A 27,922-nucleotide genomic window follows, 5' to 3' on the forward strand; every position below is an offset into this window, starting at 1 on the left:
GCCCGTATCACATTTATCCCTAAACCCGGCAAACCACTCGACATCAAGAATCTCCGACCCATATCTCTAACTTCCTGTCTTGGCAAACTCTGAACATGTGCTGGCACGCATCCAGAACCATATAGATGACCACAACCTCTTCCCTGACACTATGGTCGGCTTCCGGCCACATCTCTCCATGCAAGATGTTATGCTGCAACTGTCAGAAGATGTCCTTCACCCCCGCCACGCAAAGCGCACCCGAGCAATTCTCGCCCTAGATCTCACAAAGGCCTTTGATAATGTCCGTCACGCAGCCATTTTAGATGCTCTCTCATCGCTTCAAGTCGGCTCGCGTGTCCACCAGTACATATCCGCCTTTCTTAGTCATCGCACAGCAGAAATCACCATCGGCTCGCTCTCATCTCTATCTTTCAAACTCGGTAGCATTGGCACCCCACAGGGTTCTGTCCTCTCTCCACTGCTTTTTAATATTACCCTTATCCCCATGGCACACGCCCTCAACCAAATCCCTGCCCTGTCACACTCCTTATACGCCGATGATATTACACTGTGGACCACCACAGGTAGTATTGGCGCCATGGAAGATATATTACAGGCCGGAGCAGACATTGTAGTATCTTTTGCCGCAAATGTCGGCTTGGCTTGTTCCCCTACCAAATCGGAGCTTCTCATACTCCGACCTCCTAGGTGTCGTACAGACAAAGGCCTTGACAATTGACAACACCCTGATACTAGAAGGGGACAACATCAGGATTCTTGGCATTCTGATACAAAACAATGGCAAGAATACCGCAACCATCACTAAGCTGACGGTGATGGTTCATCAAACAATCCGCCTCATTCGTCGTATAGCTAATCGCCATCGCGGCATGCGCGAGCATGACCTCAGACGCCTGGTACAGGCATTTGTCCTGAGCCGTGTTGTGTACTCGCTCCCCTACCTTTTCCTCACGCGGGTGGAGGAAGACAAGGTTAACGCCCTTATCCGACAGGCGTACAAGGCCGCCCTCAACTTACACCGCTACACTTCCAATGAACGCCTTCTTCACATCCCAGTCGAAAAATACAACACAAATCTAGCCTGTCGTAAAATGGGACCCTGTTGTCTGTTGTACAATTGTGTGTTGTAAGTTGCGACTCTGTCGTCTGTAGTACTGTTGTCTGTTCTGCTGTCTGTTGTAAGTTGTACTGTTGTTTGTCGTAAAATGGGACCGCTGTTTGTAGTACTGTTGTGTGTTGTATGTCGTAACATTGTGTCGTATTGTTATCTGTCGTACATTGAGTATTGTGTCGCGGCATTGTTTTTCCATCGTGCCTCCAGTATTTTCCGTGGCAGTGTACGTCCTAAATCTGTGGCATCTCTTCCATTAAAAAAATTGAGATTTTGCTTTTATTCACATATGATGCTAGAGCAGTGCACACATGCCTCTACAAGGCATCATGCTTGATTGTGAAATAAAAGCATGCCTTTATGTACGGAGTATAAGTAAGAACTGGGACATATATGCAAGGCTACTTATCCACTTTATTATTGTCAGCTGGACCTGCCGCAGACCATGACCACCTTTGAACCTGCATGGAAGCAAGGAACACAAAACATAAGAATCAATTTAAAGCCCATAAAGAAGTATAACCTGCTTCCTGATTCTCAAAGCTAGTTAGCACTCATTTAGTCAGCATGCCAACAAAGCATATAATTTTTAATTGACGTATGTTCCAACATCAAAGCTGCTAAATGCCTACATTGCTGAAAGAAAAGCAACAAGGAAAACAGGCAAGAGGAGAAAACATTGGAGTAATATTCCACTCAGTAGGTTGAGAATTAAGCCTCATACCGCAAGTGTACTGCTCATGAAAGGCCCCTTCGTCTACCATAGACAGCAAGGTACTCTGCAATGTTACAATTATGACACAACCATTTACTGGATAAAATTCAAAAAAAGTTTTGATTCCACCATGTTTGTTTCAAAAAGGGCATTTAATTTCTCCCAATTCTCATGCAGTGTCAGCTACAGAATAACTAAATTTTTATTTTCACGAGGTGAAATAACTGGAGAGAAATTCTAAGTGCATCCTTACAATAGACATTCCTAGTAATTCCGCCACGCCATCGAGTGGCCACGCAAAGCACCCTGGGAAAACGAAGTGTTGTCACGCTCACGTCTCTCTGACTGTCATTTCTCGGCGTAAGTTTTTTCTGCTATCTTGGCATTCTTGCTGCGCTGCTGCTTCCCGCTGTTTCCTTTTTTATTGTGTCCACCATTCCTTTGCATCGTGTTGCCCAGTTGGATGTTGCATTCTAAATCCATGGATCATCAGTCAACACGAAGTCTGACGTTCGCCCACTGAGGCTCTCCATAGTGGCACACGAATGCGCAGTACGGAAACCCTTCCCCCCTCTGTGCCGTGCATATCTGGAGCCCAGCAGTAGAACACCTTGGAAGGGCGTAGATGGATGCCATGGTCACAACGCGTTCGATGTGGCGGCGTGAACCCCACACGGCAACCTTGGCTTTACATGACATAGTGAAGCTTTTGCTTCAAAAGTCACGGAAAATTGCAAAGACTAGTAGCTAACTATCAAAGCAATCCGGTGCTTACTGAATTTTGCAAGGAAGCACCACCAATGCACACAAGAAGACACATGACAGCGGAAAGCAGCGGCACAACACGCTAACATTTGCCAGCAGCCGACGCTAGAGGCGATTGCTTCTTCTTCCATTGTGCTTTGCGCAGATCTGCCAGAGCATGGCACGGCACTTAAATTTGTGGAACTGTGTTATGACGGGCCATTTCTGACTAGTGCGATTGGCTTAGCAAGATGGAGGAATTTGTAAAAACATTATCCAACTCTCCCCATTGGATGAATGCTACATTTAAAAGTCACTGACTGCTGATGAGGCAAGTCTTGGCAAGTTTGAAAAAATCCATGGTTAAGCTTTACTATACAGTTTTTGTTCATGGCAGAGATAATAAACCTGGCGTTGTTTTCTGTTGCAAGTTGCCCTGCACTCATCTTAGTTTATAAAAACATGAGGCATGGTATCAACTAAAAAATAGAAATGAATGTGAACCATAAAACTGAAAAGGTTTATTTTTAAAACTTCGGGGTCAGCGAAAATACAAAAAGCTAGAGAATATGCATTTCAGCTTTTTTTTTCTACCGTGGTTTGACATTCTCAATCACGGGATCTTATCTTGCTCACAACACTCACAAAACTATGTTTTAATGTCTGCGAAACTGTAGCTGGTGTGCGATGGCAGCTCCGAAAGAGCTCAATTCAAAGTTGTGACTACAATCAGCCCATGCTCAAAAAGCCCAGAAATGAGCACAGTACAAAAAAAATGTTGATTCAAAAGCAAATATGCAGGCAAGTTACAGTAAAACATCGTTACAAGAGACACTCAAGGGACCCGAAAAACAAGTCTATTGTAACCAAAAATTCTAAAAGCAGCGTGTTTACTGCACATCAGCATATAAATGCATTCACACACATTAACAGGAAATTATTCAGGATAGCTTGAAGAAGTTATTCATACTAGTATGTATTTTTGTGAGTGCATAGTGTATTCCTTCCCAAATTCTGGAGGTAAAGCATTTCACTTTGCAAGCCTTCTTTTTGCTTTAATACCTTTGAGGCACTCTTACATGCTCGTCACCCTCAGATGATTCACAAAAATGTATCTTATAACAGTTTCTCTTGTAACGAGATTTAACTGTATTGGCAAAGAAAACGTGAGCGAGCACATCTTAGGCCTGTGATTATGCTTTCTAGGGACTGGCAATGACAGCATATTAGATTATGCATTTCATGCGCAGTGCAGACATTATAGCATTTCAATGTTCTAGCATCTGTAAATGTTAATTTTGGCAGTCTTGGGCTCCAATGCGATGTTATGGAATTCAAAATCTAAGGTTGCTGCATGTTTCCTGACCTGCCGTGCCCCCCCAAAAAAAGAAAATTACCTCCTCCACCTCAAAATATATTCTCACAAACACAGAAGCCATACTTGATGGCACCTCTGTCTGACGATGGGAAAGTGAGTCTATCGATGAGACAGCACAAAAACAACCCTGCTAACATGAATGGCGCAACTACAAAAAAACCTCCAAGAGCCGCACAAAAAAAAACCCAACTAGATATATCTATTAGAAGCACGCAGCACTTAAAACTCAGCGTAGAAGCATTGCTCCAAAATCACAAGCCGGCCCTTTTCGCAGTGCGACGCAATAGAAGTGCTGCCTCGTTACAAATGGCCACATTGCTTTAGAGGGATGCTTCACTGCACGGACAGTTGCCTATACAGTGAAGCATCCTCAAACCGCAACGGTTCAGCATACTCGAAGCGCGGAAAAGCACGTCGATGCAAGAGAAAAATAACGGGTAGGCATTACGATGGCATGACGTCATCTCAAAATAAAATAAAAGGCCAGTGATGCATGCTGCAGTATATGAAACGTTGCAACTGGTCATATCACAACAGAAAGCTTTCCCTGCATATGGCCAACTTTTGCATCTAGTCGGGGCATTTTGGCGCAATGTGGTGCACATTTAACGAATTTCGCACTTATGGTGCAGCAACATGCAGCTGTACCAATAAGGCGCAGTTGGCGCAGCTGTTACACTCCTGCTGTTGTGCCTCCACTGACTAAAAGTTATGAGTGCCCTTCGGGCACCGCTAGATCAGAAATTGGCACAGAAGCCCAAGAAAATTGGTCGAGTATATTGCGATGCTGGCAATATGCATACAACAGCAGAGACGAATGCAGATTCCAGAGAGAAAACAAGTGTGGCTACCGTATTACTAGGAGGTTTAGTAGATACGAAGGAGCCGGCCCCAGAGGAGAAAGACGAGCATGTGAGTCCACAAGATGGCTCAGAAAACGGCGAGGCCAGTAGCGATAAGATACCAATGTCAAGACCCACTATGTGTTTAGCAGAGGCAGAGCCTGCGGTGCTGTTCCCAACCATAGCTACCACCGCAAAGTTACTTGTAGCTTTAGCAGAGGCAGACATTGTCAATGTCAGAAACACACAGGTGTCATTGCTGTCCATCGCAGGGGATTAGAAAGATGAGAGAAATATGCCAGGTGGACACAAAAAAATCCTGCCAGTTGAATGTTGCAGTACCAGAGCAGGTGAGCCCTGAAGAAGGCCCCAAGATCATTCGGAATGAGCGCCTCCAGCAATGAAAGTGAGATCTGCATTTTGACCACAGCAGGTGCCACGTTAACCAAAGGAGACGTTGAGCAGCCAATGCAAGCGCCAGGATGAACAAACAGAGTGCAAGAAGCTTGCGGAAATGTTAGTGGTACGTCAGCTATTTCGTTGCTGCTGGAGTTATCACCGATAAGTGGTGATACACTTATCGCCTGGCGGCCATAAAACCTGTGAGCGGGGTCGGGTTTTTGTGGCACCACTTAACAGAAAGTTAAAGTACTGTGTTTTCCTTTTAGATATGGAAAAGGATGCACTCATAAAGCGAAATCCGGAGTGTGGGCACAGCGCCCGAGAGTCGCTGGCTGGAGCTAATCTGTGTGATATTGTACTCTTGCTAGCTTGCCCTGCGTGGTGGCTTCCACAGACGATGGCGAACTTGTGGGGGAACAGCCTGTTGCATGCAGTAAGCTGGGGGGTTACCAGAGGGGCAGTGAAGCTGTGTGTGCATCTGTGCTGCACCTCACACACCAATGGCTTGCCTGTCGCTCATGGGTTACTAACATCTTCAGACGAACGGCACTGTCGAGGGAGCACACTGGTTTGCTTGCCCTACGAAGGGATATTCGCAGTTGGTGAAGGGTATGCCTCCTGAGGCACATTTTAAATTACGGTTCTTAACTTGTTGGGAAACTGCAGGCAGCATTTGCTTCTGCAGAGCCGAATTCAGTGTGCATGCGCTGCAACGCGCTGTGAAGAAACACGAATGTTTTCAATTCTCCTCCGAGCGCTCTGATGGCCAGAAGCCTGCTCGTAGGAGTTGGCAGCTCTTAATTTTGTTCTGCAATGTATTCAGTTGTCTGTCAAAGCCTGGCAATAAAAATAAAAGAAAGCGACAAAGGGTGAGCATAGACCTCACACCAAACAAGCAAACCGAGGTATTCATACCATTTCTCTAAGCCTGCCTCATGTTCTACGTCAACTCTTCACCAGCAGTGACTGTTGCCAGATGCAGATGTGTTTTCTGCCATTTTTCACAGCCACCTTTTTTATCCCGCCCGCAAAACATTGAGGTTGCTGGCAAAAGTTTAGAAGTCTCGACATGAAAAACTGACCATTACACACTTCAGCACGCAGTTCTCGGGCAAAAAGTTCACCTTAATCTCGCTCCCATATGTACTTGCACTGCTTCGAGTGGAAGACATATTCTCAAAGAGACCTTGTCGAAGGAAACGCGAGGGGCGTTCATGAATCTGAATTGGCCCTGGGAACGAGCAGCTGTTTTCTCCACTCAGTGGAGTGGAGGTGCAGTGTTGAATCGAGGCGCGTTTTTGAATGCAGGTATTAGTAATGTCAACTGATGCAATGTTACTTCATAAGGATCACTGCATTTTGCCTTTGTTTACTGTAGCAATGCCATGCAAATGACAGCAATGGGCAACACGTCGTGTGGGCAGAAGCCATAAATACATTCAGTACTTCCCCATCACACTGAACCGCTTAGTAAGCGTTCTGATAACCTGTTCCCACTGTCTCTCCTTATCAAGACATCCACCAAGCCAGGTCTGATGTTTTTACCGGAGCTGAGATACAGGCATGTGAAAGTACTGCTGTGATCGTTTTGGTGTGACTGGCCTAGTGTTCCTTAGGTGATGTCTGGACACAACTGGCCTCATTAACACGTCATTTTGCTGAAAATGCTCAGCAGACTCGGCAATAAAAAATGCAGCACTTTAAATACAAGGAGAGCAGACTGGAAAGTGTGAACAGTAACATTTTTGAGAATGTTGGTTTAAAAATGATTGTTACAGTTCGAAATGTTAGGAAGCAACAAAACACTCACCTCTTCCTTTGGCTTTGAGCAATGCCTGCTGCTTTCAACCACTCCGGAGCCCTGAGCAAGTGCGTCTCTGGATGTTCGAAGCTGAATTCCTCTTGCATCCTTGGCCACCTCTGCTACACGAAATCCCCCGGGGATGGCCGAGAATTGCTGAAAAATAGTAATACCAAAGACTATAAAGTAGTATGAAGACCTGAATAAGGGTAAATGGGGTGCACCTCAGTTCGCAGATGAGCCAACGTTTTGCCAAGTGGACTTGTCTTCATCTGGGCCAAGTGATCATCGCTGGCAGGGGTTTAAATATGCTTTTGCTTCCGAAGAAGAAAAGCTGGGGAGGGGAAAGTGGGTGCGAAGAAAGTAGGTGTGAAGGAGTGGGGAGGAGAGGATGGGTGAGAAGAAAGTGGGTCATGAAGTGAAAGCAAAAAAGAAAAAAAAATCTTCAGTATGTATTTATCAGTTTGGAACCAAGGATTCTGTGGCCCGCAAAAGTAAAAGCAGCAGTACAAGGAAAAACTACAATACCGGGTAGGTGATTAGTCACCACTTAAACTGGTTTGGTACAGATATGCCTTACAAAGGGACAGGCTATGCAAAGGGCCCTGATAAGGCATATATCTAGGGGGACAATTCTTAAAAGGTAGGGGGAGGAAAGGGGGAGTACGGTCACAGAATAATAATCACACAGTGAACCACAACTGACCAAAAAAAAAATCTTAAGTATGTATCTCAACCTGGAACCAGATTCTGTGGCCTGCAAAAGAAGTAAAAGCGGCAGTACCAGGAAAAACCACTGTACAGGGTAGATGATCAGTCACCACAAATATTCCTGCTGGTTCCAATGTTCTAAATTTATGAATTAGATATGCATTGGAACCAGCAGGAATAAATATATCTAAGGCAACGTTAGAATCCATTAGGTATATTCCCTCTGCATAATAACTATTCGGGAAAACAATCCCACATAGTGTGAATAGTACAGTTTATTCACACCACATGTACACTCTAATCCCTTCCACAATAGCATAACCTTACATGTTCCTCTAAACACATTTCCTCCTTGTCACTTGTTGCTTGAATTTGTCCTCACTTTTTTTGATTAATATATATTTTTTTTTCATGTCAGTTGTGGTTCTCCCCCCCCAACCTTTGTAGAAAAATTTAAGAATTGTCCCCCTTAGATATATGCTTTATCAGGGCCCTTCGCAAAGCCTATCCCTTTGTAAGGTGTATCTGCACCAAACCGGCCTAAGTGGTGACTAATCATCTGCCCGATACTGTGGTTTTCCTGGTACTGCCGCTTTCACAGGCCACAGGATCTCTGGTTCCAGGTTGAGACACATACTTAAAATAATTTTTTTTTCTTTCACTTCATAACCCACTTTCTTCTCACCCATCCTCTCCTCCCCACTTTTTCACATCTACTTTCATCAGACCCACTTTCCCCTCCCCAGCTTTATTTCTTCGGAAGCAAAAGCGTATTTAAACCCCTGCCAGTGATGATCGCTTTGCCCAGACGAAGACAAGTCCACTTGTTGAAACGTTGGCTCATCTGTGAACTGAGGCGTACCCCATTTACCCTTGTTCAGTTCTTCTTCAACCGTGCAAACCCTCTTCTTCCTCTCATTCTACCTATAAAATAGTAAAGCTGTCAAATTCATGCACTCAAAATAAAGCTCTGCTTTGCTCTTTTTAAGGCTCAGTCATCATCAGCGAATTGCTTTTAGCATTTCTGTAAAAGAATACGACATCCAAGTCGTTTCCTGCTTTGCATCCCATAATGCAATGACATCACAGAAACAATGCACACAGCTTTACTGCTTTAGATGTTCGCTCTGAAGAGCAACATGCAAACACAACTTCCTCTAATTTTAAACATTCAGCAGTAGGGTACTTAAGAAATAGCTTCATGCAAACTATGACGACTTGTGAAAAACTGCTAGTTATTCGTCTGAAGCATTCAAGGGCGCCAAAAAGCACAGCACATATGGAAGAAATTGTAAAATAGTGTGAATAACAAATTACTCTTTTTGCAAAAAAGTATGCATTATATGCTTTTTGCCACCACATGTGCAAAGAACGCATCAATGCATCAACTGTGGCATAACAGTGAACTTTTAAAATGTTGTGCTGAGCCTTTCACCGTGGCAAATAAGTACTGCGGACACACAGGTTACCTTTCTTGCTAATATAGAAGGCTTCAATAAGTTTCTGCGATTCTGTATTTCTGCTCATAACAGTAGTACACATCACCACAGCATGTCTCATGGGACCTCACAGGACAAGATCCAATGTGCTGTGGTAAATTAGAGACCATTTTCTTTTGCTCAATATTTCACTGAAGTTCCCAGACTCCCTCATTTGCACAGTGCGTAGTTTGTCCTGCACAGGAATGGCTGCTTGAGAGTGAAACTCGTACACTACCATTTCTGCATGTTTCATGAATGACCGTCTATTGTTGGTACCAAAACCTCTTTCGCCTTTTCCGATGTGACAGGAAAGACCACAGCTTCATTGGAGATAAAAAGGGAAGCGGACTGTCATGCATGCTCACAGCAATGTTCAAATTGTGGGACAGCTTAGGTAGATATTGCATAACTGCCAGTCTCGCCTTTTCTCAAGAATCCTGCGACGCAATGCTGGTGAGGGAAGCTGACGCAAGTATGCTGATAGCAATATTTGAAAAGCATGCATAAGCAAAGCACTGAGTGCTTAATGAATCAGGTATGCTGGTGTTCTGTTCCACATTAAAAAAGGGGCTCCTTCTAATTGATTTTCAAATAGATAAAATTTAGTGAAAGGAATGAGTGACTGATTTATTTTTTTGTGAATCTGTGATCAGGAAGTCATGTGTCCCCAAGCTCCATTCTAGTTTTCAAATTCAATTGGCTAGGCTGACTTCAGCTGGGGCCCATTGTTTGCTTTTGAAAGGGGTTACAAGACACCCAGAAGTGACGGGCTGTAGAAGTTGGTGCAGATGAGCCTAGAGAAAAGGTGAGACCAGTAGTGACATACCCGCACATGCTATCCCACAATGTAAACAAGGTAGTGAGCAGGCATGACATTATGCTAGTCTTTTTAGCCCCTCCAAAGCTTGGTTGTCTTTCCCCTGGCTTCATAAAAGGACAACTAAAAGAAAGAGGCTCTGGTAAAAAGCTTCGATGTCCATTCAAGAGATGCGCTGACTGGTCAGTATATGAGTTGCCCTCTCGTTTGCTGATTCTTATATAGTAAAAACTGGGTGTCATGTCACTGAGCAAATCAAGGGACATGAACAGATTGTTGAGCAACATAAAGTGTAGTGCAAACTGCAAAACCATTTCTGATCTTGACTTCATGCTCTTTAATAGCATCAAGATAAATAGTCTGTCAGCAAAAGGTATCAAGCTACCTAAAGACGAGCTGGAAACAGTATTGTGTGACTGGGTTGCAATCAAGAGCTGAAATTATTTTCTTTTCGAGGACATGTTCTATTCCATACAATATTGTGCATATGCCAAGCACAATTTAAAAGCAGACAACATGTAAAAGCCCAGTCACAGCTTGCGAGTTGTAAAGGTATTGCGACAATGTGGGCTTAAAAGGAACAGCTGCTGGCCAATTGCATGCTGCTCGATTCCTTGGAGCTGCTAAGAAATAAGCAGCACCTCGGATGTAATGAATGCTTGTTTCACATCTAGCTTCTCATTACCTAACAGCAAGACCAACTGCCCTTTTAGAAGATAAAGCGTAACAAAAGGAAGCACATAAAAGGAATGATGGGATATACATTTGATATACAAACATGCTGCCCTATCACGTTTTACTGTAATACTGGCAACTCTTGGACATGACGATGCCTTGTGGGATGGTGACCAGTTGGTTACACTTATAATAGCCCATAGGTACAGTTGCCAGTACGTTTATTTACAGCGCTTGACCGAGGCACATTTGGCTGCACTGATGGCATCTATTGGAAACAACTGGTTTCGAATAGCCTGCATCTGAGCATGTGCTGACATACTGATGGGAGTGCCTTCACGTCTGTGCCTAGTCTGTATACAGCTTTTACCACTTGTGACTGTTCACAAAGGTGCCGCAGAAACACAAAACAATGTGTAGCTAGAGCATTCAGGCAAGCATGTGCTGTATTAAATATTTGTGTGCAGCAACATTAATACACCGTATTCACTTTTGCTAACACTCGTCAAATGTATTATTATTCGTAGTGCAGAGATCGTTTCCTTTTGGTACAGAACAACTCCCCAATATGGTTTAGCTTGATATTTAGATAACTGTCACCTACTGTGTCATAAATGTGATGATGACATTAATGAACAAGATAAAACAGCTCAAGGAAGCTCTATCAGTGTGGGGATGCATGATAAATGCACACTATCATAAAAAAAGAATTATTGGCAGATGACATCCATGCAGCCCAAAGTACACTATCTGAGTACTCTAGATTGCCATGCTGACGACTGCACAATCAAGTTGCTCCCTGGTTGCAAATCATAGCCATTTGCATGCCTTTTTGCAGTGTGAGACCTAAATGCTCAGCAAAACCCCCCAGACGCTGGTCATTTTGTGCACTCAGACTAAAAGCAAATACTTTTTGAAAACCCACATGTCATGACGTTATTCATGATTTGTATGTTTTAGAATACTTTCATCCGAACTGCTCTCCAGCAAACTGGCAGAACATATTAAAATACTCATTAAGCAGCACAAGAAGGGTTTTCTTTCAATCAGTTCATCCGTTCTGCAAAATTTTAAAACATTTCACATAGATTTTGTGATGTCAACTGTCACATATTGCTACTGTGAATTACGCACGGCTGCTTCAATGTGCAAAAAAAAATCTCCGTACTTACGTCTTTTCAAAACTGCCATGAACTGATAATTGCATGGAAAGCCGCCTCACAGCAGGGCTGCGAGACCTGCCGTTGCTGCTGCTGGCGAGGGCTCCTGCTTTGCCTGCATAATGTGACTTCGCGACAAAAAAAAAAAAAAAGATTAGAAGTAGAGCTGTTTGACTATGTTCGGAAACTTCCTCTGAGCCTTCCTGCATACGGCTGACGAAGGGCTTTTCACACTGATTTTGTTATATCATTGGTCACGTATTGCTACTGTGAATTAAGCACGGCCGCTTTTTTGCGTAAAAAAAATCTCAGTATGTTTCAAACGCACTGTGAACTGGTAATTGCATAGAAAGCGGCTTCGCAGCAGGGCTGTGAGACCTGCCGATGTTGCTGTTGGCGAGGGTTACTGCTTGGCTTGCATAATGTTACTTTGCGACAAAAAAAAAATAGAAGCTCTTTGTATGACTACATTCGGATATTTCCTTTGAGCCTTTCTGCATACGGCTGAAAAACAATGCAGGGTTTTCACATTGCTTTTGCGATGTCAACAATGCAAACATGGGAGCCAGTTGGTTGATCATACTGGGGAACACTGTTCTACTTTCTAGACAGGGAACAGGTTCATCCGTGTGTTGTCCTTCACTTGTCCCCCATCTAGCAAGTAGCGCTGTTTTCCCCAGTTTGTGATGTCAACGGTCCCTTATTGCTACTGTGAAATAAGCACGGCTGCTTCATTGTGTAAAAAAAAAAAATCTGAGTACATATGTCTTTTCAAACCCACTATGAACTGGTAATTGCATGGAAAGCGGCTTCGCAGTAGGGCCATGAGACTCCTGCTTGGCTTGCATAATGTCGCGAAAAAAAAAATAGAAGTAAAGCTCTTTGTATGACTATGTTTGGAAACTTCCCTTGAGCCTTTCTGCATGTCGCTGACAAACATTGAAGGGCTTCCAAATCACAAGAAAATGCAAGAAAACGCGACAAATTTTGAAATGCAAACAGTAGTTCCTCACGCTTTACGAGTCCTACACTACAATCGATGTTTCCGGCATTACCTTGAAACGCACATATTACTTGCGCAAGAGAAAACTAAGCTCCGTTTCCTTTCATTCAGATGTTCATTATTTTACGCTGAACACTGACTTCGGCATTTATATCGAACTGCTAGTAGAAGCACTTTATTAAAAGGAACTGCAAACAGCGATACAAAGGTTCTACCCACACTGGGTTGTGCAAGGTGCACCGAAGAATATAACAAGGACCATCGCTGCGCTACGCAGTTAAATCTAAATGAGGTATCCAGTCACAGATGCTCGCGTACACAACAGTGCATCGCAAGCGTTGCAGCACAGGCAGAACAACTACTATAATGAATGCTTTACCTGCAAATGAAGAGTCGATGACTTGCCTCAAGTGGTTCTTTTCCGGTGCGGTTCGAACCCGGCAGACGCTTGCAGCGTTGAACGTGAACGCATTGCCAGGTGCGGGGCTTCCGCGCTTCTCAAGCGTTTAACGTTTCTGCTATATCAACCAACAACTCCAACCGTATAGAACACTGCACGCTGGACGCACAAAGCAAAGCGCAGCAATCATCGACGAACGCAAACACCGGCTTTAGCGAAGTATTTCAACTTCAAAAACGAACAACTGACGACGCTGCCATGCCGCTGTTACTACGCGTCACGCATGGATGGTATTAGCAAAGTAAGTGCAGCAGACTACGTTTCAGCGGCTCCGCTCCGCCACTGACGAACAACACGGGAGCGCTAAAGTCACCTAGCAGAATTCGTCAGCAAATGCAGTTTGTAACTGCCAATTTTCAGCGTGCGAGACCATGAAAGTACAAAAAACTATTTCCGATTTTGTATCCAGCGCGTGACAAGCATTTTAGGTACAGAATTGTTACAAAGTAGACTTTACACAAAAGTAAGCTGCGCGCATCTAGTGGCGCTTCAGTCGAAAGTAGATGATCGCGGCAGTTTCACTAGTCGTATTAGGCCACTGTACAGTGCCTAGAATATACTTGCTAGTGTGACGAGCGCCCGCGCTTCCCTATGGGCGAGAATGGCGCTATCTGCAATGAAAGCCAATCGTTAGCGGCAGAGGGCGCTGCTTGTCGGGAGGGTGCCACCTGAGCAGACGACGCAGTTTTCTCTCTTCAGAATATGGCAATCGGTTGGTGTTGTGCGTGCGTGTTAAACCTGCTTCTCCGCGTCTTTTGCTTTCACGAAGGTGCAGTAGTTTATTTACAGTGTAGGTGTTTGCTCATGCGAGTCGTTCCGCACTTCTACCTGCTCGGCGACGATTGCATCGGTTTTTTTTTTTCTCGTTTTGTGCGCGCGTTCTGTGCTCGCCTGTATCCCTTCTTTTTTTACTGTGTCGCCAGTGGTGAAGCGCGGTTCCGGATTGTTGTTTCCCCAGTGCCTCTCACTAGACTGCAGAGAAAAATGCCAAAGAGAAAGCGGTGGTGCACAGAGAAGCCTTGCTTTTTTGGCAAACGGGGCTACCGCTAGAACAAGGAGTGTACGTATTACTGCGCTATCTGATGCTACGTAAGTACGCATTCTGTACAATGGGAACGAAGCATCGATAGAAATGACGGAAGGTAAACGGCAACTGCTTTTGTTGGCGAGAAACGTTTCTAGAGCATGCAGTTATATTCACAAGGATGCAAACCTGGGCGAGTCGGTAACGGTGCTCCATGGCAGTGTGTAGCACAAAGAGTGTACACAGGCGCTACAGACAGCGCCTGTGTTGTGTACCTTTTCTGAGTCCCTCGATTGTCCTTTTGCGCTACACATATGTCATATGGATACAGTTATATATTAGGCGCATGCTTCACCGTAAGCGCGGCATTACCAACGAGCTTCATCGCGATTAACCGGCCGCATCTCGTGCATATTGTGTATCTGAGAAAAAAAAAAAAAAAAACTTCGTACCACCTGTGCAGCCCTGTTGTGTACGACCCGAAAAGATGCGCTGAACGATGCTGACTCCTGGTTTACAGCTCATTTTGATAATGGCGGGCTAATTTATCCCTCTGTTGACCTAGCAAAGGCTGTAAGGGTCATGGGATGCATTCACTGCGTTTTTCAGTAAAAATAAGCTGCACGAAGACAGCATGCAGGAGTTTGCGCAGTGTCTGCACTCTTTGACATTTCCTCAGCTAGGGTGTCCCGAACACGGAAAAATACTTTAGCAACAGTGCTTAGGTTCTACATTCTTTTACGATTTCGATTCCTTGTGAAAGGCTTGAACAGAGAGCGTGAAGGACAAAGGCACCGGCAGAAGTATTTGAAGCTGCGGTACTGCCAATAGTTCAAGGTAAAGCTCAAAAGTCGAATGCAGGTTTGCATAACTTGTATTGAGCATGTGTATTTTGTATCGTGTATTTGTACTGTCTTGTGTTGAGAAGCCGAAAAAAAGCTCTTTCTCGGATGAAATAAAAGCTGAAATTGTCCCGAGTACCATTCTTTACTTCCAGATTATTGATATGTAAACACATACGCATACTAAACTGTATGGCCTGTGATAACTGCTATCGGCAGGTGTGCCGTCTGCTTTTTCGCAGAAATGCGAAAGCAAAGAACAAAATACAGAACACAAATCGGAACCTGGCACGCGTACAATGTTGCGTTTTCTCTTCTGTAAGTATGAAAACAAAAGACCGACAACGTCTTCACTCAGCAGTGCTGACAGAAAATGTTGATATTGCCTGCGAAGAACCGGCGGGGTAGATATCAGATATATTCTCCGCAACCTGTTGGCATCCGGCGACGCTCACAGGCAAGCGGTCGCACTGGCGTGCGGAAGTAGCACCGTCTTGCATAGCAGCGCCTCGGCACGGCCGCCGGCGGCTTTCATTGCTATCCGAGCCATCCCAGCCGGCGCGCTCGACACACTAGTCAGTATATTCTAGCCACTGCAACATTGTGTCTTGACGAAGTTAGTGAAATGATGCGATATCCTTGCAAAGGGTAGTATTGTTTTTCATTAAACAAAAATTAAAATATTGCTAGCTATGGCATAAAGCGCAGTGTTCTGGGTCAAATTGTTTGACTAAATTACATAAGAGCTATTTAGCTGCAATAACGAAACTGAAACCTTGGCTGCAGCTGCCAAACATCTAAGGTGGTGCGAAGGTTGCAGTGCAGTTATCTAGCTGTATTCTGCAGTTTCTACTGCTAAGACCGTTAAAAGACCCTCGTTGTTTTCTTTCTTTCGGCCTTGTTCAGCATTGCGAGCGTCGTTGCTCGAGATTTGTGCTTTTTGATACTTGCGCGTGCCGCTACAACGATGTGCAGCCTTCGTTATGTAGAAAATTATGTCGCAGAGGGGTCATTGCCACTCGAAATCTTCCGTGCATGTGCTATCTGAGTCGAAACAACCCATAAATCAGCGCCACGAGTGCGCCGCTGAGGCCCAGTGCCCCTAGGCGTGGCACACTAATACTGCATGGTACGCTGCCTTGGGCTCCGCTGGTTATTGGGGAAAATAGGCCCTGGCAAAAATGAGAAAAAGATAAATCATAAAGTATCAAAAATAGGCGGAGAAAAGGGCAAGCCAAGTCAGAATTCGAGTCCACTCTCTGACTATCTTGCCAGCCTGGGAGACAAAAGCAAATGGACGAAGAGCTACATTTTTTTTTATGGCCACCAGCACACTTCACATTCGTGGGTTCATGTCTCGAAGTAGATAGTCTGAGGCAGCCGCTATGATAATTAAGATTACCACTGCTCGAACACTGAAGCTGGTTGCCGGCATTCTAGATTGGACACTGATCTGGATCTCTAGGCGCCATCGAGAAAGGAATACTTCCTCCGTGCTAGACGCTCAGAAGCATGGAGTTCCAATTAGTTTAGTCACGCTGTTCTGGAGCTCCGGCGCGAAACCTAATTAAGATGGAATTCGTGACTATCAAAGCTTTAACCCTGTGCAGGGTCCAGAGACTACTTCAGTGTAAAAATTGATGTGTTATGTGATCGAGAAGTCAGATGCATGGTTTATATATGTTGCCTTTGGAAGAGGGAAAGAGCTAAAAAACAGGCAGGATGTGCTGTAGTACAAGTGCTGTGAGCTTTCTTTTCTTGCACACTAGTTTATATTACTAGGTAGTCTATGCTTTCCTTTGTTTCATTCTTTTTGCATTGCTTTCCTAAAATGCACAGTTATATTCACTGCTTTGTCTACCTTGTTTAAAGTCTAAGATTATACAAGCAGTGCATATGACGGTGGTAATTACATCATGAAGACTTTGCCAATTTTTTATAAAGGAGACAAAGGACAAGGAAAAAGACAACACCTGCGCTGTGGTACATATTTTTAAGGAATAACAGCGCGGAGACAAAGGACAAGGAAGAAGACAACACCTGTCCTTTGTCGCCGCGCTGTTATTCCTTAAAAATATGTACCAACTAGCTCAACTTTCCGTGTTTTTCAGTTTACTTTAATTTATAAATTTGCCTTTCTGATTCATTTCACCTTCCCTGTCTTATCCATTTTACTTGTTCGTAGATGTGCTTTCTTAATATATTACTGTTTGGTTAATTTACATGTCCACAATGTAAAGTTTTGTACTGTATAATTAATAATTCATGATTTCGGTTTTTCCTTGTGCATTATTTTTATTATTTAACATGCATTGTTCAATACTTTCTGTAAGTTCATGCTGGCAAAATTAAGTGCCCAGGATGTGTGACTATATAAGAAGTTCGCAGTTTTGCTGTTAGCCATGCAGTGGTCTCAGACCGCTGTTGTCGAGCTGGAAGCTAAACTATTAACCTGCTGTGGGGTAATTTACGAAACGAGGTGATTATGTGTACAAACAAGAACAGCCTAGATTGAATTCCACGTATAATATGAGACGTTTTGTCCTCCATAACAGATGTTAGCCTTTGCTATATGTGCTGTTTTTTGCTGCTGCGTTTACTTTATTTTTCCGCTGTCTGATTTCTTTAGACTGTTTACCTCAGTTTACTTTATTTTTAAGGAATAACAGCGCGGAGACAAAGGACAAGGAAAAAGACAGCACCTGCGCTGTGGTACATATTTTTAAGGAATAACAGCGCGGAGACAAAGGACAAGGAAGAAGACAACACCTGTCCTTTGTCTCCGCGCTGTTATTCCTTAAAAATATGTACCAACTAGCTCAACTTTTCGTGTTTTTCAGTTTACTTTAATTTATAAATTTGCCTTTTCTCATTCCTACCTAAGCGGTGGTAATTATCAGTGCCACACCTGGTGTTTAAGAAATTGAATGATAGTGGCAAGAGCCGCATCCACCTGCCAAATCTTTTAGCCTTTTGCTGCTTGGTGTTTGGTGCCATGCAAACTGTTCATTTAATGGCCATATGTGCTTTGCGCACCACATTGTATGACATTCACCAATAGAACTGTTTCGTGTTGCTGTATAATTTTGTTTTAAGTTCTGTCCTATGTCATCTCATTCAGCTATGCAATAACCTTTGACTTTAATGTTCCATGAATTGAGCCTATAAAAAAAGGTACTTAACAATGAAGCGATTTGGGCACCACATCTTCAAAATAGACTCTCTGCTGATTAGTATAGTTTCTCTACACATCTGCTTGTTTCTCTTAAGGCATCTGCTTCGTTTGTAACAAATATTTTATTTACACATTACGAGGAATTTTGTTTAATAGTGCTGAAAGATGGGCATCTATGCAAAGAGCCACAACACCAATCGCTGGCTTGTGGCGAAAGATACCATGACTTCGTACAAAAATATGTACAGTGAGTGTGGCGAGTATACCCTAGCTATTATGTACGTTACTGGTGTGCACCAATTATTATGGTTATCTAATATATTATAGTGCAAAAGTGCACACTTGGCAGCACTTTGCATCTCTGTAATCTGTGAGTGGTGTTGAAGAGCAAGTTGGTTTGATAACGTCAACTGCTAGTCGCCTGAAATGCTGCATAGATTCTCCGCACATTTTACACAGTCCTTGGTAAATTCTGCATAATTTAATTCTCAACAAGTTATTGTATTTTAGCTTTTCTGTCCAAAATGCACAGCCTTTGTTCTTTCATGAAGTAATTGTTTGCTTTCTTTCTCACGAGCATCGCAGTTATAAAAGCTGCAGTCCTCACTGACACATTACCAGAAATAAAAAAAATAAAAATGAATTCCGCTTTTTTACCATCTATGCCCTCCTTATAGATTTAGAAATTTCAACTCCTGGCAAACCACTGCTGTTGATAATTTTCTCAATTCGCTTGTTTTAGAGCATAACTAAATAAATGAAAATTTGTGCCATTAATGCATGGCAGGTATGTGTTGCATGGATACCATTGCGCTTACTGACATGCAAAATCAGCAAGTGACAACTTCCAATTTGAATGCATGATACCTTAATATCAGTATAAAAAGCTATTTTGTTTTTAGTTAAAAATGAGGCTCTGAATAATTTCTGGAGGTGGCATGATGCATCGCTCAGTCAAAGTCATTGATTACAAAAGTAGAAGATTGGTAGTAATGTCGACAAAAAATGTGTATACCAAAATTATTTGCAGTGGTTGCCCAGCTTATGTTGAGTGCAATTTATCTCAAATAGTTTATGTTAAGTGTAATTGTAAGTGTCTAATTGTAGGTCTCACTGCTAGTTGGTTAAATGTGACTAAATTAAGTTTATTGCATTACTAAGTCAAATATCCCTGAATAGCTTATGTCAAGTATATTTGAATGAAACCAACCCTACACTGTGATTATAATTGTTATTGTGTGTATATTGTGATTAGGTATGAACTAAACACATGAAATGATAAATTGTTCTATAGCTTACATTATTCAGCTATGTGTTTCATTATATATGGCTTACATTGGGTACCATTGTGCTGAACTATTGCAGGTCAAAATTAATTTTTATAGCTAGATAGTAGTGTTTGTTATTCGACATTACAGTGCATCAAGTCATATATCTGGAGAGCTTATGTTGAGTATATTTGCACTAGACTAATTGCAAGCCTTAATGAAGTGTCATTGGGTAAATGTGAATAAAAATGGAAGCTCAGGCCATGAAATCATCACGTATGAATGAGTAGCTTATCTCAATATTCACCGGAAATATTGCAGGTTCTATTTAAAAATAAATTTCATCCTATGAAATAGGAAGTCATATATCATATCATTTAATAGCTTATGTTGAGAGGGCTAATTGTAGGTCTTAATTATGATTTGTTAGCTATTTGGGAAATACATTGTGCTTGTACATCATCAAGTTATATATCATTAGATAACATTTATGCCATGTATATTGGTACTGAAATATATGCTAAGTCTATTAACATGCAGTACAGGTAATTGGTTTAATGATAAGAATAAAAATTGAAAATCCTGCTGTATATATCAAATCATACATCTTTGGATAGCTTATATCGAATTCAAATGCACTACATTAATTGCCAGTCTTAAATAGGAATCAATTAGCAAAGTGATGCAATTAACAATTCAACTTTAGCCACTCAAGTCACATACCATATAAAATTTCTCGAGAAGTACATAACCCAAAATCAAACAATAAACTGGGCAAAAACATGTACAAGTAAAATTTAGCATGTTCAACTTGATCAGGTAAAGAAGCAACAAAGGTCACAAAGTACTACTTAAAGCTATGGATTCACCACAATAAGCTTGGAGGCCTAATTACAGCCCCCTAGTAGTGTTTTTCCCATGTTCATTGCAATATACATATTTTAACCTTGCGAGATGGAATACATGTGCATGGCAAGAGCTCTCAAGTACCACACACACACACACACACACACACACACCTATAAAGATTGACCCACACATTTTAACATTTGAACTGATAGTTCTCAACTGCATGCATATAATGAAATGTGCTGTTTTCGGGCAACCTTCCATGTGTGCAAGGCAAATGAAATTACGGTTATTTAAAGCTGCTTAATTCAGTAATTATGACAAAGAGATTTTTTAGGTCAATCATTAGGACATACAACAATCATCATTAATTATTCAATGACCAAATAGACATATGTATATCTTTTTTTCTGCTTTAAGTTGCACCCCTCCAGAAAGAGTGCATTGAAGTACTGATGGACCCTTTTAAGGGGTGTAAGCATGCAGCATTGCACCCATAAAATGTTGCATCTATATGTCAAAACACACATATAGATGATGCGAGTTAGACACAGAAATGTACTTTATGGATATGCAATTCAATAGCAGTGCAGAAAAGACCAGTTTGTTGTACAACTCAGTTTGTAGTACAACAGAGTTGCGCTCTGTTGTACTGTAGTTTGTTGTACAACAGACCAGTCTGTAGTACAACACAGCAGTCATTAGTACTACAGAGCAGTCTTGTGTTGTACAACAAAGAGCTCTGTTGTACAACATACTTTCCTGTAGTACAACTGGACCGTGTTGTGTTGTACAACAGAAGTTTGTGTCGCACAACACAAAATTAAGTCGTACAACAGAAATTTCTGTTGTACAACAGAAATTTCCTGTAGTATTTTTCGACTGGGATGAGCATCCATAACTCCCTAACTGAGCTCACGGAAGCCCACCGCTCAGCCCAGTTGGAGCGATTATCATCTACCCTCACCGGCCGGAACATCCTTGCTCGCATCCATCTCTCACCTCCCGGTCACTGCTCTACACAACATACACTTCTACCTGATATACACCGCGTTCTTAAGGTGCATCCCCTGCCAAAGAATATGCACCCAGAGCACCATGTCACTCGCCGCAAAGCACGCGCAGAAGCTCTTCGCAAGCACTATGGCTTCCAGCCAGAGACCGTTTACGTAGATGCTGCATCATACCCCTCCCGCCCAGCGTTCGCCCTCAGCGCTGTTTCGAACTCTTTGCAACTGGTCGCGGCCGGTACAACTTTTGCCTCCACTTCCCTGGAGGCGGAGGAGGCGGCGGTTACCCTCGCCATAGCTACCACCCGAGCCACAACCATCTTTAGCGATTCTAAATCCGCCGTACGGAACTTCGCCCGCGGTCGGATCTCTACCCCAGCCTTCCGGTTCCTCGCCTCCCTCTCCCCAACCGAACACCCTATTACACTAATATGGGTGCCCGCTCACACGGGTCACCCAGGCCACGAAGCAGCTCACTCTTTTGCTCGAGGATACGTCAGCCGAGCAGGGACTGCCACTGCCTGGGGAGATGGTCGCGAGCGCATGGTATCCTATCACGAAATCTCTCTCCATTACCGTGATCAACGAACCATCTACCCTCCTCCTCATAAATCTATGACTAAGCTACAACAGGTGACGTGGCGCCAGCTTCAGTCCCGTACATTCCCATCCCCTGCTTTCTTATCTTTGATCCATCCAGGACTGTTCTCGCCGCAGTGCACCCTGTGTGGGGCACCTAAAGCTGATTTTGAGCATATTATGATCAAATTCTCGGAATTCCACCCTCCAGCCACTTGGCAACTCTCCGACCTCGAGCGATGGGAGGCTGCGGTGTCCAACTCTGACCCGGCCGTTCAAAAGCGGCTGACAGACTGGGCTTTGGGTGTCGCTGGGAAGCACCAGCTTCCGGCCACAACACGCAGCCAAGAGCCGTCCCATCATTAGCATGTATTCCCTCAAGGCTCCCAAATATAAAGTTTTTCACCACCACCACTCGGGCTTTTGCCTCCAAAGTGTCTAATAATATTTTGATATTTTGATGTGAACGCCGAACAATATTCTAATGTATATTTTTCTAATATAATCATTCCTATGGGAAGACCCAGCCCGCTTTCAAACGGACGAGAAGAAATCATCATCATTTCATCATTTATTAACCCTTAAAGGTCCCGTTCGGGACATTACATAAGGGGGGGGGGGGGGTGGTACAGGGTTGTTCAGCAGTCATACATGATCATAAAGATAAAAGTAATATAGAAGTATAGAAAATATATATATATATATATTGAAAATAACAAGATAAAAACACAAAATAGAAACAGCAGGTAAAACAAGGTGAAAAAAGACAAGAGTAACAAATTCGGATAAGTCACGGCAAAGCTTGGAAGTAAAACCGGCTGGTCAGTTAGAAGGGATTTGTAGCTGACATAAGGTACAGGAAGATTATTTTTCATTGAGATAGTCGATTAGGAGCTGTTTGAATCTAGAAGGATTAGCCTCAATGACAATGTATTCTGGGAGGTTGTTCCAGCTTTCTATCGCACTGGGAAGGAAGGATTTATTGAAGGAATTGGTGGAGCCGTGCAAACGCTGTATGCTTAAAGAGTTAAATAAACGGCGAGATGATCGTACCGGAGCTCGTAGAAGATTTTCTCCAAGTGCTGGAAAGTAAAAGTATACTTTGTGAAAAAGACAAAGAATAGAAATTTTCCTGCGGAAAGCTAATGATTTGAGGCCGAGCTAACATATATGAGCTAACAACACTGTAGACACAGTGGGGGGAGAGAGGCTAGTGTTTCTGATCATGTCTTTAGAAGATTAGCAGTTAATGCCAAAGATAAAATAGCTCCGTATGAAGTGTTTGTGCCTTAAAAGTTGTTTAATTCGTGTTGACTGCGATTTTAGCGCTCACCGGCAGCACTTTATCTTTTTGTCACGCAGTGCAATCCCCGAGGAAACGGGCAAGAGTGTCTGCCCGGCTGCAGCTGCTATAAGCACGTGTTTGTGGATTACTTCGGGAAGTGCCTCGCTGACCACCTTGGACCACATCAGGGATGGGTGCTCGTTGCAAGGGGGCCGAGAACATTAATTAAAGGTATAACCTGGACGTAACCGAAGATCGTCTCTGCAATAAGAATTCCTCATGCCTTTAAGACACGTTGAATAAAGTTTTTTGTTGGTTGCAGCAATTTGATCGGCTCCAAACTACGCACACATGCACACATGCGTACATACAGGTTGTCCTTTTTAAGAAGGAACAATGTAGAAAAACTCGCACTTTTCGAGATTCGAACTTGAGGCAATGTTGTCACGCTTCATTTACGAGTTATGGCTAGGAATTTCTTCGTCTTGTCAATAGAATATTTGGCCTGAAATACCAAAATACGTTTTTTAAATACAGCTTGAAACATTGAGCAGAACTGTGAAAGTTGCCCCGTACTACAAAAAGATTTAGCGCGGAACTTCAGACAAGATATTGTATTGGCAGCGATTTTATTGAGCAGAAAGCAAAGCCGCTGAAAGTTTAAACAAACATGATGTCAGCTTGTTTGGTACCCTTTAATGTGCTGATATTACAGTGCTCTTAATCGAAGAATTCATAAAGCGCAGCCCTATATTGCGTCTTGCGATGCTCACGAAAGAACTCGGCTTTTTTGCTGCCTGCGACATTATCATCATCGGATATCACGACGCTAACATGGTGATACTCCAGCCAGCGACTCCAGCCGAGGGGCAGGAAAAGCGCTTATGCGTGCCTCAAAGCGCACAACAAAGCGGGTCTTTCATGTGCATGAAAAAGCATATAATTTGGCACCTTCTTCCTGTGTTTGTGTTACGTTTATTCGCTTTGTCCAACATTTTCCTTCGCCAGAAAGTTTAAAGCAAATCTCCTCAGTATTCTAGGGTTAACGATTCCCATTAAGTATTCTGCGGAAAAAGAGGCCTCTTGTTTTGAATCCATCAAGGAGAAAGGTAACCAAGAGCCCTACTTGTTTCGCATTGTAAACATAGCTACCAAAATTTGCATTGTGACCTCTGCAGTGAACAATCTAGAAAAGCTCCACAATTTAGCTGATCAGATTTGCCTGATCATTACTGTAGCTGATCAGACCGTGCAGACGGCCGTATTTAGGCGTCGCAATGACGCTGTCACATGGGTCATTTTACACTTTGTAGGCTATGATACTTTACCAATAAGAAGGCTACGCGAAAGCTGCTTCGTCGGAAGCTCAGGGGTCAACATATCTGTGGTGTTTTATACCTAGTGTAATCGCAAATGGAGGCCATATTTGAACTGTAAACTATTGTTACAAAATTAATGTAGTTATATATGCGTTGAAAAAAGTAATAATAAATAAACAACAATGATAAATATAAATAAATATAGATCTTTTAGGCTACTACTGCTACTACTCGAAGAAGAAATATATAACGATATTTTCTATATCTCATTGACCATTGAGTGTTTAGAGTTAGGATAAGCGCTATTGCTAACATTTGAACTAAGACATTTAAAATACATAGCCTACAACAAATAGCTCATAGACGGAATTGTAACCACGTCTTTATTTCACAATGTCAATCTGATATGGGAGACATCGCACTTCAAGGGCTTCCGACGGGCATCGCAGTAATTAGCAGCGGCAGCAACAAATGAATTTGACAGCAGCCAATATAAAATTTGTTGAAGGAATTAGTTTCCTTTCCAGACGTAAGATGCTGACTCGCAATTGCTAAAGGTAAACCATACCTGCTTGTGCTGACTCTGTTTCGATTACAAGAATTTCACTCTTCGCTTATTCATGTAGAATGTATTTTGTTTTTTATTATGCGTACTTTTTGTAAAGCACAGCCTTAAACGCAACGCAAGTTGACATAGATGTAAAACACCGCTTTGCCAAGCTGAGTTGCCTCTTTGGTGTCAGAGTAGCGCATCTCATTCGTGATCCAAACCTCTTTAACAGTTAAATCGTCATCCTGCGTGATGTACTCCAGTAGTACGCCTGTCAACCTAAGCCGGGTCATGTTGTTGTTAATGTCGCAAAACCCTTTTCCCACTCTGCTCTCTGCCTTGTAGCTTGCCAATATCACCTAGCAGAGATCAAGTTGTGATCCATTCTTGACCGAGGAGTTCGCCATTAGGGCCATTTGTTTAACCTACGCCCTTTTGACCAGTGCCGCAAAAATCCATTGTAGGTATAGGAGATTTCCTACACTGGTGTAGCTGTTGTAGGTAAAACAAATTACTCTATTATGTGGAACTGGCCTTTCAAGCTGACGTTTTGATGTCGCGTTCCATATATCACAGTAACTTCGTGGCACTATGAAGCAGAAGCGCCCAACCGTAGCTTAAATACACGAAACTTTGGCGATTCCTCTGACAATCATCGCACAGGAGTTCGTACTAACCGTTTGTGAGGTGGAGCGTAGGTGAACGTTAAATTAGTAGCCCTCATGACCAAAGCTGCCGCTCCAAGGAAGTAGTTGACTGCATTGAAAGTAGAACGAAACTATTGCCACTTGTCCGGCTACTTGTGCAAGCCACCTTCACCGCAGTTTTTGAGGACACGTTTTAAGAAAAGCCACCTGCAGCACATCATCCAGGAAGAGTCAGCACAGATGTAAAACCTGTCTGCGTAGTAAACATCGTCGATTGTCAAGCGGGGTAAGGTGTTCTCACTATGCTTGCTTCTAATGGGAAGATCGGCACACCTCAGTATCAAGTCGCTTGCGGGCCTTACCAGTGAGAACGCTTCCTTAGCCACATTGTGTGGCCAGTTGAAAACACTAAATTCACGGCAATGTCTTAAACACTTCCCAAATAATTATTCAACGCATAGAGTTCCGGCATCATGTTATCACTTTAACAATCCAGAAAAAGCTAAATATTGAAAAATATATTGGAGCGTACGTCAGATCAAGCCTTGGTACAAATACCGCCATGCTGTCTGGCAAAATACCAAGCGACCCTGATAACACCGATTAATAATCATTTATATATCGCTGTATAGCATAATAAAAAGTACATTCTATGTATGCTAAGACCGACGAAATATTTAATAAATCTAACTATGCAACCCACCGTCACATCCATTCATAGCATCTAACATAAGCCAGGAAATACTTAAAGCCTTCAAGGATGAGACAAGTGATTCTGTTTACTACGCTGGAGAAAGAGGGCAGGCCAAATATCGTAACAGCTATGAATTTGCTTCATACCATCCTGGAAATGTGCTGGTAAATCGACAGTTTACCCTTGTCTTGTGAAACCATGCAATGAAAAGTGCGGTTTTATCCTGCATGCATGTAGATTTTGCCCCGTATGGAAACATGCAATTGATTTGAGTTATACAAGTATTTGAATAATCCCAGCTGCTACCTATGGGTTCTAGCTTTTAACGTTTTTAACGCAGAAGGCCCACGAATCCTTGTCTTTTATTAATTCTGCATTAGACTCCTACTCCACTGAATGGGCTGTTTACTTGTACTTTAGTGTCGAACACAATGAGGGCATTTTTTTTTGTAAACCGGGCTCTTATTAATGAAAAAAGTCTCCAAATCTAAGCTTGCTGCATAAGCGATATGAACGGGTAGGCTAGCTGCTACAGCCTCCCACGGACTTTCATTAGGAGCTTTGTGTGCTTCCGCTTGGCTGCGTAATAGCAATGGGGAGGACAGAGTCGGATCAAACAAATAAGAATATGCATGTATATTTTCTGCAAGCTACGAGGAAGCAGCCAGAAATTTCAATATTCCAAATAGCTTCGCTTGTAGTTGTTTATCAACTAACATATGGCACATACCCACACATGGGATCGGCTAAGAGCAGGACACCAGCCAGTTTTGATGCCTAGAAGCTTAATGGCGAACGCCTTTCATTCTCCTACTCTTTTTCCACTCTTATCTACACAGTAAAAAGCGTTTACACCCTTAAGGGTGTAAATGGCTTGTCGCATGGGGAGCACCCTAAATTTGTATTTTTTGACACCCTTCTGCTGCAGCACCCTTCCCCGAAGGAAGGGTGCTGCAGCAGAAGGATGTTGCAGCACCGTGTGTTACACCCTTCCCCAAGGAAGGGTGCTGCACGCGGTATACATGCTCGTGCAGCAAATAGCAAATCCCAACCTGAGCATTCCAAATGACTTTGTATGTCCCTCATAAAGCAAAACGTAGGCTTGAGCACAGTATGCGGGCTTATCTGCAGTGTTGCGAAGAAATGAAGTAAATAAAAGTATAAATGGTGTATGGGTAACTTGACCTATACGCATGCAAAATGCAAACCTGTTTACATTCTACAAACTAGAGCATTGGTGAGGCATCATCTACATCCGAGCACCAGACCAGCTACCAGCACCAATGTGCTTACTCTATATGCCTTAGCTGGCTGAACCTCAAGGATGTGCCCATAGAAATAACATTTCTTTGAATAACCAGCGAGAAACAATGTACT

General features: G+C 42.9%; 2 long non-coding RNA genes across 2 annotated transcripts in view; one reads left to right on the top strand and one right to left on the bottom strand.

The window, feature by feature from the left end:
• LOC146174524 (uncharacterized) overlaps positions 1-23,660 on the top strand; it is a 34,864-nt gene extending 11,204 nt beyond the window's left edge. Inside the window, exon 3 of the long non-coding RNA XR_014701874.1 lies at positions 23,413-23,660. This is a non-coding gene — a long non-coding RNA (uncharacterized LOC146174524). The remainder of the gene's footprint in view (positions 1-23,412) is intronic.
• On the bottom strand, positions 1,476-13,486 carry LOC146174525 (uncharacterized). The gene is made up of 4 exons (XR_014701875.1): positions 13,223-13,486; positions 11,853-11,968; positions 7,006-7,152; positions 1,476-1,575 (listed from the first exon to the last, which is right to left on the bottom strand). It is a non-coding gene; the product is annotated as an uncharacterized LOC146174525 (long non-coding RNA).
• Positions 23,661-27,922: the final 4,262 nt, after the last annotated feature.

Source organism: Amblyomma maculatum, chromosome 11, assembly GCF_055883805.1.
Source record: "Amblyomma maculatum isolate TAMU_Amacu chromosome 11, ASM5588380v1, whole genome shotgun sequence".
NCBI lineage: Eukaryota > Metazoa > Arthropoda > Arachnida > Ixodida > Ixodidae > Amblyomma > Amblyomma maculatum.